The sequence below is a fragment of the Lissotriton vulgaris genome, chromosome 1_1 (assembly GCF_964263255.1).
Source record: "Lissotriton vulgaris chromosome 1_1, aLisVul1.2, whole genome shotgun sequence".
NCBI classification, from domain to species: Eukaryota; Metazoa; Chordata; class Amphibia; order Caudata; family Salamandridae; genus Lissotriton; species Lissotriton vulgaris.
This window is the reverse complement of record NC_141685.1, coordinates 1,297,108,523-1,297,121,206: the sequence shown is the minus strand read 5'-3', so window position 1 is coordinate 1,297,121,206 and position 12,684 is coordinate 1,297,108,523.

The following is a 12,684-nucleotide window of genomic DNA, read 5'->3' as shown; positions in this document are numbered from 1 at the left end:
TAGACTCAAGGAAGAGAGCAGTTAGGAGGAATCTTACGGCTGATAGCAGTCAATTCTGGTAGGTTGTTAATTGTCCATTATTTAATGATAACAAGGCCCACACCACTTCCTCACATTTCCTTCCCGAGAAGTGGGTTGAGCATTTTGAGGTTACCTATAAATCTCTGGGCATTGGTGTTTAAGATGAACCATCTTTGTTAACTAGGCATCAATGCAATGTCATATTTAATATTGAAATGTAATGTTGTTGATGCCATGCTCACCATGGGACTCATGACTGGTCATAAGGATCCTGGACTGGACCAGATCCCTGCTGACTTGTTTAACATATCAGCTGAGCTCTGGGTCCTGATTCTAAACCGTTTACTTAACTTGGCAATACGTAGAGACCTCCCACTTTCATAGTCCCAGTCCATCATTATCCCAGTATACAAAAGGGCTCCAGATACCAGCCAAGCTGTTACAGGCCCATCTCTCTGATTGATTCGGTAGTCAGGGTGATGGGCTGGGTTATTTTAGAGAGGACAATGTCATGTGCGGAGGATGGCTCTATTCTTTCAGATCTACTCTTTGGGTTTCACCCAGGTTTAGGGACGTGTTACCAATGCCTAAACCCTATTCTACTAACCAACAAGTATACTGTGGTTAAATCAGGGCCACTGTTTATTGCATTTATGGATCTGTTCTTTGCCTTCAACAGAGTAAACAGATCCAAGTTATGGCCCATTTTGCTGCACAAGAGAATGGACATAGATATTGTTTATTTCCTCAGGGAACTGCACAGGGATATGACACAAGCTATGGGATGTAACTCAAAAGGGTCCTGTACTAGTCCCTTCACCTTAAAACAGTGGGGTAAGACAGGGATGTATATTGGCTCTTTTTTTGTTCACCTTGTATGTGAATGGCTTGGGGGAGAGGCTGGTAGAGAGGCAGGTGGATTGTCCTAGAGCAGATGCTCGTCAGGTCACTGTGCTGTTAAAAGCGTATGACACGGTTTTGCTGGTGAAAACTGCCTTAGATCTTCAGACACTGTGTAAGAAGTATTTAATCCAGAATAGTTTAAAATAGTTGTATTCCAATTCCAGCACAACAACATTTAGAGGTCTTATCTTCTTTAGGGCTCAGTGCAACTGACCCTTCAGATGGTGAGCATTCTAAAGTAAGGTTCTTAAAGAATTAGAATGTAGAACAAGTAATAACAAGTATTCTTAGTACATGAATATTGAGATGCAACATATCTCCCTTTTTTTTAAAAGAAAAGAAACAAGCATAAAAAGAAAAGAAAACAAAGGAAACACTATCTAACAAAATCTAACATTTTCATGGGTAAAAACCTTGAACGTGCAGAGTTTTTAACTCTACCAGCAACAGTGTCATTGTGGGAAACCATGGTATCAGAGATGTTACGTTGTAGTTGATGTGAACTTGTTGGAATGGCTACATCTGAACCCAAATCAGAATTGTTAATTTTCTTAGATTCAACCGTGGTCCTAAAACTTCCAAGACACTTAGCAAAACACGTCTAATATTCGATAACTTGCCATCCTGAGTAATGAGAGTATCTCTAAAAACTTTAGTGATCTTAATAGGATTAGAAAACTTAGTCATACACTTACCCACAAAGCCTGGTTTCTTAATTCTCACCAAATCTCCTACTTTGAAATCATGGTCATTGGTAATCCACCTTTTATCATACCATTCTTTAAACTTATTTTGTTTTTCTTTGACTTTTATACTGGTATCAAGCACATGATAATCATTTTTTAAATTATTTTAGCATTTCTCTTTTAGTCACCAAGGGCAAATATTAGAAGCAGGATCCCTGCCCTTTAACAGATGGAATGGACTCACTTCTGTAATGGAATGTGGAGTAATTCTATGCATCCATAATCTTTCCCTTAACAAGTTTTTTCAATCATCACTTTGCTTAGCCACATCTGCAATGTAACCCTTCAGAACCCTATTGAAGCGTTCCACTTGACCATTTTCATGGGGTGCATACAGGGAAGTGGTATCATGTTTTATATTGTGACACTTAAGATATTTTTCCATCTCTTTTGAAATAAGTTGAACACCATTGTCTGTTACAATGGTTGAAGGACAAACTTCCCTTGCAAACATTCCCTTAAAAAATTCCAACACTCTAAGAGCTGTAGAAAAAGGAACAAACTTGACCTCAGGCCATTTCGAATGATAATCAGCTGGCACTAAAGCATATCGTGAATCAGATGGAAGATTCATAAATGGGCCAGAAATATCAAAGGCCAATTTCTTCCAGGGCTCTTCCGGCCACTCAGTATTCTTTTTGCACTTTAAATGCATATATCACATTCTCTTACTGTGCGGTCTGCCATTCGATCCATTCCTGGTCACCAAAAATAAGATCTTATTAAACATTTCATAGCAGACATCTCAGGATGAGAATTATGGGCTAACTTTAGAATCGCATCACACACACCAAAAGGAGGTACACATTTACCATTTTTGTAAACTAAATCTCCATCTAATTCTTATTCCTCTGCAACATTGAACATAGGCATTAGTTCTTCACTAATATTTTTTTTGTTTGCCAGCCTTCCATAATATACCTCTTGGCATTTTGCAATAATGAATAAACCTCTTCAATGGACCTCCATTTCTCCTCTGAAATATCTGCAAAAGCACCAACCACCACATCCTGAATGGTAGTAACAATTTCTAAAACATCATCCTTTTTAGACAGTTGTTTCTCACATGGATGACGTGACATAAAATCAGCAGTGACATTTTTCTTACTTGGAACAAACTCAGTATTAAAACAATATTCTTGTAATCTTGAACTTAATCTAGAAATTATCCCGAAAGAATTCCAGCCTCCTCCTGGTGAAAGAATATTACCAAAAGGTTTGTGATCTATCCTTAAAGTAAAATTGCTTCCCCATATATAATTCCTAAAGTGTTCAATCTCCCAGACACACGCAAGTAACTCTTTTTTCATGACTGCATAACGTCTTTCTGTTTCATTTAAAGTTCTCGAAGCAAAGCAAACATTCCATTCCTTATTTTCACACTTTTGTGACAAAACCCCACCTATATCATATAAACTTGCACCTACAGTTATAATGCAGTGTTTCTTCATACAAAAAGGTTTTAAAGTGGGTGCATTTACAATATCCTGCTTAATGGTAAAAGCATCCTGATGATCTTTACCCCATTCAAACATGGCATTGTGTCTTAAAAGCTTCCTCAAGGGCTCCATTTTTGAGGCAAAGTTAGTAAAAAACTTGCTATAATACTCACACATGCCTGCAAAGGACAATAATTGCTCCTTTTTACTTGGAGAAGGAGCGTTTACAATGCCATCAACATTCGATTTCTTTGGTATTACCCCATCACCAGTAAGCGTATGACCTAAATATTCAACATTTTTTTTTTACATTTTACATTTGTGTGCCTTAAGTGTTAAACCACTTTGTTCTAGCCTAGAACAAATTTCTGATAAATATTTGAGATGTTCTTCCTCGTTAGCTGAAAAGATTATTGTATCGTCTTGAAAACACTTCACGAAATTATCAATGTCTCTATAGATATTGAAATTGACTCTTTGAAATACTGATGCCGCCGAGGCCAAACCACAGGGCATTCTGGTATATTGAAATAATCCTTGTGGAGTGATAAAAGCCGTCGATTCTTCAGTAAGCGGAACTTGATGGTACGCAGACCTCAATCAAACGTGGAAAACACTTTGGAAACCTCCAACAAAGAAACCACCTAAAAAATGTTGGGTAAAGGTGACAGTCCACCACAATGCCTGCATTTTTTTTAAACCTTTATTGCACCTGTATAATACACAGCGGAATGCCTACAACCCTGTGGGCCGGCCGCTAACACAGTTCGTGATTCAAAATGCAGCATTTCAAAATAGTCATTGAAACCATCAGTCTCTGTATTGATCCAAATAAGGCCGCTGCTAAGGAAAGGTGCATCTCAGAGATCTGTATCAACGCTGGAAGAGGTTTTTGATTTTACTTTTTTTTTTTGAAAAACAACAACATTCAACTTCACACGTTAGGAATAGTATTACGATCTTGCTTGAATCAACACAGTCTGAGTTACGAGTACCTCTTGTGAGAGGCCTACTCTAGTCGCATGCCCATTTACTCGATCACTTCCCACCAATCTTACCATTACATCCACCCCCTGCCTACCCACTTAGTAATTCAAATAGGAGATCCCGTGCAGTAACCTCGGCTTCCCTTCTCCCAACAATTCTCACTTAGCTTTACCCCTCTTCCTCTTCCTCGTCGGAGACATCTTGATCATATTCCAGCAAAGAGTCACAAATTTCCCCCCTGTACACATTCCATTTCGTCCAAATCTTATTCCACTTCCCCGGGCAGGCCCGGTTAGAATATACTGCCCTTTCCGTTATCATCACCCTGTCCATATTTAGACACCATTGTGACTTGGTCGGCACTTCTGCCACACCCCAGCGCTGTGCGATGTCTCGTTTTGCCACAATTAATCCTACTGTGACCCAGAGCTGTTCATATCTGGAGAGGTCAGTAGGCTCCCATTCGTTTAGCATGCACCTCCTTGGGTCAGGCAACAGCGACAGGTCCAACGTTTGCGAGATTGTGCGGAGTAACTGTTTCCAGTATTCTCGAATCTTGGGGCATTCCCATATGGTGTGAAAAAATTTTCCTTCCTCCCCATACCCAATGAAGGCAGTAAGGATGTGGTATCCTGTGGATGCGGTGTAGCATGGTCCTAGTGTAGTAAACTCTGTGTAGTATCTTGAGTTGTACTAGCCGCAGTCGGGCCGAGATACCTACTTCCTTAGGGGACCCAAGCGCCTCATTCCACTCATGCTCGTCCATGTCGCTAGTGTCACCCTCCCATTTCGCCTTTAATAGGAGTGTCGGGTCTGGGAAGTTATTGAGCAATTTCCAGTATGTGAGTGATGTTGCCCTTTCCATCATAAAATCAGTGAGGAGGCGGTCCTCTAACGGCGAGGACTCAGGCAGTGTTGTGTCGGGGGCAGGGCTGCGAGCAATGCATGTTGTATCTGGATGTACCTATAAAGTTCCCTGTCACTAAGGTCATATAATTCTTTTAGCCAGTTAAAGGGTATCACCCCGTTCCTCTCCCAGAGATCACCCACCGTGGAAATCCCTATAGTGTCCCAGTATGCAAAGCCCTTACTGTTTCTCATGTTGCCCAACATCCGAGAATCCCATAGCGGTGTCATTTTGGTGATCTTCCCCTTCCAACCGAGCGCTGCTGTTGCTGTATGCCACATCTGTACTGTCAGTCTAGTGGGCCCCAGTAAGGCGCGAACTTTACAGTGATCATATAATGGACCCAACAGGCTGTTCGTGCCTAGTTGCGCCCTGTCAGACTGGAACGCTGGCTCAGTTTGAGGTGCGTGAATCCACTGGTTGATCGGCTTAAGATGTGCTGCCCAGTAGTACAGTCGTAAGTTAGGTAATGCGATGCCACCGTCGTACCAGCCTCTGTGCAGCTTGGATTGTGCAATGCGTGCAGGGAGGTTCCCCCATAGAAGGGTAGAAACCAGCGCTGCCACTTTTTGGAAAAACCTAGGGGCCACAGGATAGGGTTAATTTTCGAGGACATATAAAAAACGTGGCAGCGCCATCATTTTATAGAGTGCAGCTCTACCCAGGAGTGTTAACGGAAGACCCGACCAGAACGTAACATCTCGTTTAAGTCTATCCAGGTGAGGCTTCAAATTCTTATCCATGAATTCCGTTGGGTCCCTAGTGACTTGAATGCCCAGATATTTGAACGACGAGCCCGCTATCGCTAGTGGGCACGCCTCGCCAAGGTTCGGGGCCTGTCCCTGCAATACATACAGTTTTGACTTATTCCAATTCAGCGTATAGCCGGAAACGCTGCCATGTGTGTCACAAGTCTGCAATAAAGCCGGCACCCCGCATTCGGGGTCTGTTAGATAAATCAACAAATCGTCTGCATATAAAGACAGTCGGTCCTCCCATTCCTCACTCCATGATATGCCCTTGAGGAGAGGCGAGGTCCTTATGAGGGTCGCGAGGGGTTCCAAGGAGATAGCGAACAGCAGGGGTGACAAGGGACAACCCTGCCGTGTGCCCCTCCCCAGCGGGAACGTGCGCGAGATATGTCCATTAGCTACCACGTGTGCCACCGGGTCAGTGTATAATAGTATGACCCACGCAATATAACGGGGCCCGAAACCCAATCGCTTCAGTGCCTCAAAAAGATACGCCCATTCCACCAGATCAAATGCCATCTTAGCGTCAAGTGCTAAAATCACCGCTGGTGCGCTGATAGAATCTGCTCCAGCCAGCACGCCGTGCAGCCTTCGCAGATTCAACGCTGTATTTCTGTGTGGCATAAATCCGGATTGATCCGGGTGTATAATCGACGACAGATGGGGTAGGATTCTGGTCACTAGGAGTTTAGCCAAAATCTTAACTTCGGCATTGAGCAAGGATATGGGGCGATAAGAGGAACACTCATCAGGTGGTTTACCCGGTTTAGGAATAGTTACAATGGTCGTCACACGCTGGTCCGGTGGAAGGGAACCCTTCTCTAGACATTCCCTAAACATTCCCAGTAGATGTCCACTGAGGGTTCCGGGCACTGCTTGGTACCATTCAATGGGTATGCCATTGGGTCCCATTGCTTTGCCCGGGTTTAGTGCCTGAATCGCCAGTTGGATTTCATCGGCGGTGATGTCCGCTTCCAGCTCATGTGATGCTTGCGGTGACAATGTTTGGACCTCGATCGGAGCTAGGATATCTTTGGCCAACTCAGGTGTGATCACACGTTCTGGGGTGTATACCCGTTCAAAATAGGTCGCGAGTAGTTCCGTGATATGTCTTGGGTCTGTGTGTACCGCCCCTTGGTCGTCTTTCAAGCGTTGGATCCCCCTGGAATTACCCTCCCGTTTATCAAGCCATGCCAACATTTTCCCGGCTTTGTCACCCACCTCGTAGATTCTATTTCGAGTGTCGGTTATGTGCCCTTGTACTTGGATGCGCAGGTGATCGTTGTATAGTTGTTGTTGAAGGGTAAGTGCGTGAAGGGTTGATGGAGAGCGGTGTTGTTCATGGGCTGCGGTCCGTTCCTGTAAAGACACCTCCAGATTAACTAACTCCTGTGACAACTGTCTTTTATGACCCGTGATGGAGTTAATGGCTTGTCCCCGCAGGACCGTTTTATAGGCTTCCCAAAGTGTCTCGGGGGAACGCACTGAGTGTATGTTTTCCTGGAAGTATTGCTTTGTTATTTTCTTAAGGGCCTTGCGAACCTGTGGAACCATAAAGTAGGTAGCGTGAATGGGGTAAATGCGTTTGCGTGCTCGTGTCTGAGAAGAAAGTGTTAGCATGAGTGGCGAGTGGTCTGAAATCCCTCGAGGGTGAATTGCCATTGCGTCTATATGTTGGAGGCCGTCTCCCAGCGTCAGGAAGTGGTCAATGCGAGAGAGACTGCCGTGCACAGCGGAGTGAAAAGTGTATTGTTTCGTACCAGGGTGCAGATGTCTCCAGATGTCAGTCAGTCCCATGGCCGTTACAAACCGCTGGAGGTAGGGGACCCCACCCGCATGAACCGGTGTGGGGTATCTATCAAGTTGTGTGTCCAGAACTGCATTGAAGTCCCCCCCCCCAGGATGATCTCGCCCTCGGGGAGAGTCAGAAGGAAGTCACCTAATTTTGGGAGGTGAACCGAGTGCAATGCCGGTGGGATATATACTGAGACCAAATTAAAAAGTTTCCCTTCCCATTGCCCCTGCAAGGCCGCGAAGCAGCCCTGGTCATCAGTCTTAGTCAGTAAGGGGATGAAACGTGTGTTTTTCTGTATCAGGATACCGGTCCCCCTGGAACCGGACGTGAACTCAGAGTGGACCAACATTTTATAGCCTCGTCTATCCAAGGCCTTGGTAGCCCCCCCTACCAGATGAGTTTCTTGCAGTAGTGCTATGGTGGGTTTTGTCTTTTAATTGCAGTCAGCACCAACCCTCTTTTGACCTTGTCCCCAAGACCTCTCACGTTCCAAGACAGTAAACGTAAGGAGGGGCACCGTGACTCAGGGTCCACTACCCCCCTTACCGGGACAGAATTATCAGCCATTAGGTACTATGGGATTCATGGTGTATTGGCCAAGAAGTGGATCAGGTATGGTGGCTATGCCGGCGCATAGCGAAGGGCTGAGGGACATCACGGGGGTTTATGATCGTTGTCCATCCCACCCATCTTGCATTGACTCATACAGAAATTCAAACATTGTCCTCGACCATATATATACATTCCTAGCTGTAACAATACAACCCCCCCAACCCCCATCCCTGCTACCCTGCTACCCTGCCTAACGGACTTTCAACTGCCCACCCCCCCAACTGAGCAGAGTGCTTAACCCATCCCGTAATCAGAGTACTTGCGTGTAGGGGGGAGAGCGTCTCCCCGAGCTGGCGGCATACATGCGTGCCGTTGGGGTGTTCGTGCCAGTGTCCAATTGCAGCTATAAAACAGTGTGTGAACGGTCAGCGATTGCCCTGTCCATAAGAATTGGAGTATGGGGTTCATTCTTCACCGCCGGCCCCCGCGAAACCACGGGACGGAGAGCCTTCCGCTCCTCCACGCCCTGACGTCTGTGAGCCAGTTCTGCTGTCGCCTCTGCGATCCTGGTTAGACCTGTGTCGCCTCCGCTGCCGGTCCACAGTATGCCACCCCTCAAGCCAGTACCGGGCCGCTTCTGGAGAATCGAAAAACCATACTTTTTTGCCCGCCACCACTCGCAGCCGGGCCGGAAAAAGCATTGAATACGGCAGTTCCTTTTCCCTCAAAGTTTTTTTTACCTCCAGGAATGTTCTGCGCTTTCTAGAGACCTCTGCCGTGTAGTCTGGGAAGAAGGCAATTCTCGAGTTCTGTATTTGGATCGGCGGCGCCACCCTCGCGGCCTGCAAGATGGCGTTGCGGTCTCTGAAATTGAAAAGCCTTGCCAGTATAGGTCGAGGCGGACCACCTGTCTTTGGTTTGCCCCCCGGCACTCTGTGGGCCCGCTCCACTGAAAAAAAATTCAAGAGGCCTTTGGGCTGGAGTCTGGTTTTAATTATTTCTTCCACATATAAGTCCATGGCGCCCTTGTCTTCAAATTCCGGCACTCCTAAAATTCGAACGTTATTGCGCCGGGAGCGCCCTGCTTGGTCATCCAACTTTACTCTGAGTAGTTTGTTATCAGTTTGTAGCCGTTCCATCGCCGTTTGTAACTCAGACACGTCTTCGACTAATGATTTAGTGACAACCTCCACCTGTTTTACCCTTTCATTCATTTTCTGGAGGTCCGCCCGTGTCAGGGTGACCTCCGTGGCTGTCGCTCCTACCGTTGCCTGCACCTGAGCCAGCACCGCCAGAACGTCCTCTAGTGTGGCCTTCTTCGCCCCCTCGGACTCCGACGTTTTCCCCGCATTCGTGCGCTGATCTTGGGGAGGAGTTTGTCTCTCGTAGGCGAATTTGTCCAATTTGGCCTGAGTAGTGCTATTCCTGGGGCCTCTGTTGGACATGGCTTCGATCTTGCGGTCTTTTCGGACCAGCGTTAGTCGGTGATCAAATCAAGGCGGGCCGGTGCTGCGTTATCCTGCCGTCGTCTGTGGGTGGTCACAGTAGTTGACCGTTTCAGTAGTAGCCACCTGGGAGGTCTCCAAGACCACAGGTCTTTATCGCTCCGCCATGGCAGGCGGCTCCGCGGAGATGGTTGCTGGAAGAGCCCGGGACATGATGTGTAGCCAACGCCCAAGATGGCGGGTCTGGTTGCCCGAGACCCGGCACTGTCCACGGCGCCTCCAGGCGTGGTCACACGAATATCTACCGCCACTGGCCATCTCGGGGCCCCGCTTATCTCACCGGGCCGCCGGAGGGTGTTTACGGGTTGTTCTAGCAGTGCGTCTCGGACACCGGTACATCCGGCCAACCCCCGCCGCCAAAAGTTTATTTCCGGCCGGGTCCCAAGTATACGCAACTCCGCTGCCTCCATGAGAGCGCTAGGCCCCACCTCTCGCCGATCTCTGCCAGGCGATGGCGCGCTATTTCAGGGTCTTCGCCGCCGTGAAATTGGACCATCGGGCGCTGCACGGCCTCTGGGTCCGATCCACCCTTTTAAGCACCTCGAAAATCAGGATAAATATGACGGATTTCAGTGGGAAGCCGCCTCGTCACGGGAGCCTCTCTAAGCTGCGGCCGCCATCGTTGGCTGCTAGCCACGCCCCCCCACAATGCCTGCATTTAATGCTCTTAAGTCAACACATAATCTCAATTTTTTTATCCGGTTTGTGAACTAAAACAATGGGTGAAACCTTATCAGAGGAGTTAATCGGTTCAATAATCCCTTCTGACGCTAGTTCTTTCAACATGTCCTTTAACTCCTCTCTAAAATTAATGGGTACTGGTCTAATCTTTTGTCTGATAGGTGTTACATTACTCTGGAGTTTGATCTGATGAGAGTAATCTTTGAGTTTTCCTAAAAAATGTGTAAAAACTTCCTTGTCACTGTCTTTTATATATTTTTCTATGTCTTCACAACCTGTAACTGAAATATTATTAGGGCCCATAGATTCATCCAAAATGACTGGTTCTTTAAGTCTTGGATTGAAAATTATCCTAAGCTTCCATTGGTCCCTCCAACCAAGTACATTTATCCCTTTGACAGATACATATAGCTGTATGTTGGCCTTTCTGTACTTAAAACATAGCTCTGTGTGAAAATAACCTACCTTGTCAATACGTGAACCGTCATAACTTACAGGATTTATATCAGATGGTAAAATTTTATGAATGTCAAAAACACCACTAAGTATTTCTTAAAAATATTGTTTACAATTAATAGTCCATGGAGATCCAGAATCAGCCATCAGATTTAAATCCACATCTGAAACTTGAACAATACACATAGGCGAATTCCTAATGGGCATGTCATCAGAATTTTTTATATTTGCTAAGCTATCAACTAATGACACAACAAAACCTTTATTTTGTGAGGTATTATCATCGCCTCCATTTTGTAGACTTCCTGTGGGTCCCTCTAATGTACATGAGACTCTTGCTCGATTTTGAGATGAAAATTTCCTTTGATCTCTACACATTTGAAAAATGTCCAATCCGTCCACAGTTTTACATTCTCTTTTTATAGCAGGTCATCCTCCAAATGAAGCCATATGGATTATGGTTCTATACCTGTAACAGGCTAAATATTTCTCATTTCTATCAAATCTCTTTAAATTATTGTAATTAGCACTATCAGAAGCGTTAAAATTAGGAGAGTCATTTTTGACTTCACTTTGACGTTTGAGTGCACAAATGTCTTCTGATTTATTAAACTTTTATTTACATTTCTCACAGTATTCATCCATTTTTCACTTTGCTGAAATGCTTTTGCAGGTGAAATGGCTTCTGATAGTTTTGGATCACTCATCACCCATAACTGTTCTTGAGCTTTTTTTACAACTCACATGAACAATAATTTGGTCCTTTATCATTTCGTCAGACATGTTTCCAAACTTACAATGTACACTCAATGTTCTTAAGAATGTTAAAAAATTATCAAATGACTAATTTTCCTCTCGTATCCTTGTATAAAATTTGAACCAATTCAGAGCTATATTACTTGAGGCTTAAACCTTTTTTCCATCCTGAGTAAAAGCCTCATTGTAAACCTTAGTAGCTTCTCCATTTTCTGCAATAACAATTTGCAGTAAAGCTCTGAAAATCATGTGTCCCTCCAATCCTAGACAATGTAACGGAATACTTTTCTTTCTTTCTGCACCCATTCTATCACCATCAATAGTCTTCATGTAGTTTATGAATTCCTCCTTCCATCTGGACCATGGTAATGGAGGATCACCCTTTGATAATAAAAACCTAGCTGGTGGTTCAAATTGCATATTTTCTGAATATATGTTTCACAGAAATGATGTAAAAATTTAAATTCCTTAGTTTATACTGTTTTTTTTAGAGAAAATGTACCCAAAAACAGGGTTTGAATATATCGAAATATGTAAAATCAAGTTTGAAATATTGTAATATGTTCCTTTGAAATAATAAATTATCTCCTTTTGTAAACTATGAGTTGAGGACTAATTCTCTTGAGAATGTATTATTTCTTTTTGTATTTAAAATTAAAAGCACTTACTTGGTTAATAAATAACTGTAGAAACAGTTCTGGCATTAGTGATTTTGCTCGGCAAAACGATGTCAAAGTGTGTTTAAGGAAAACTTGAGCCGCGTAGTGGTTGCTATGCCCGTTGCTATGAACACATAAAATGTCCACTTCGGGCTTATATACCATAAGGGGTTATTTTTGCCTGACGAAAGTGGTTATTTGCAGGCTAACGTGCCTTGCAGTACTTTGCAAAAAATTTGGCGCATTGTTGAAAATGTCTAAATTACAATTGGTATGACATGCCTGAGAGTTAGCGGGTCTGCTTTTTCACTTGGCATCACTTGGTGGGACGAATTGAATTCAATAATGCCAATGACATTTATTGACTACTGGGTGTGTTTTGCTTCTTTCACATTGTAACAAACCATTCATTCACAACAACTATATGAGTGGGGATTGTTATATCTGTTCAATTTTCCCTATGTTTATGGTTTTATTTCAGATTCAACAGCCCTCACGTGCTGGAGGGGTTGCACGTGGAAGTTC